General features: G+C 38.3%; 1 non-coding gene across 1 annotated transcript; it reads right to left on the bottom strand.

Moving 5' to 3' along the window:
* Positions 1-233: 233 nt before the first annotated feature.
* Positions 234-340, bottom strand: LOC139845995 (small nucleolar RNA R71). The gene has a single exon (XR_011758744.1). It is a non-coding gene; the product is annotated as a small nucleolar RNA R71 (small nucleolar RNA).
* Positions 341-648: the final 308 nt, after the last annotated feature.

Genomic DNA, 648 nt, shown 5'->3' with positions numbered 1-648 from the left:
GTGGTGCGCCGAAGGAAGATCCAAACGAACATCTTCGTACCTTTAATAGGATTTGCACACTATTTAAAATAAGAGAAGTGGAGGATGAACAGATATATCTCATGTTATTTCCCTGGACTTTAAAGGGAGAAGCCAAAGATTGGTTGGAATCATTACCTGAAGGGGCGATTGATACATGGGATGTTTTAGTTGAAAAATTTCTTAAACAATTCTTTCCGGCATCTAAAGCCGTAAGACTTCAAGGAGAAATTTTTACGTTCACACAGAAACCGAATGAAACTCTATATGAGGCATGGACTAGATTTGGAAAGTTATTAAGAGGATGTCCGCAACATGGTTTAGACACCTGTCAAATAGTACAAATATTCTACCAAGGATGCTACATCACTACAAGGAAAGACATCGATATAACAGCTGGTGGTTCCATTATGAAGAAAACCGAAACTGATGCTTATAAAATTATTGATAACACTGCTTCCCACTCACATGAGTGGCACCAAGAAAAAGATATCGTTAGATCATCTAAAGCAGCTAGAGCCAATTCTAGCCATGACTTAGATTCCATTTCCGCAAAGATAGATGCTGTCGAGAGACGAATGGAAAAGATGACTAAAGATATCCACTCAATACGAATTAGTTGTGAGCAGT

The sequence above is a fragment of the Rutidosis leptorrhynchoides genome, chromosome 4 (assembly GCF_046630445.1).
Source record: "Rutidosis leptorrhynchoides isolate AG116_Rl617_1_P2 chromosome 4, CSIRO_AGI_Rlap_v1, whole genome shotgun sequence".
Lineage (NCBI taxonomy): Eukaryota > Viridiplantae > Streptophyta > Magnoliopsida > Asterales > Asteraceae > Rutidosis > Rutidosis leptorrhynchoides.
Note: the sequence above shows the minus strand (reverse complement) of the source record. Positions and strands in the feature narration are given on the sequence as shown.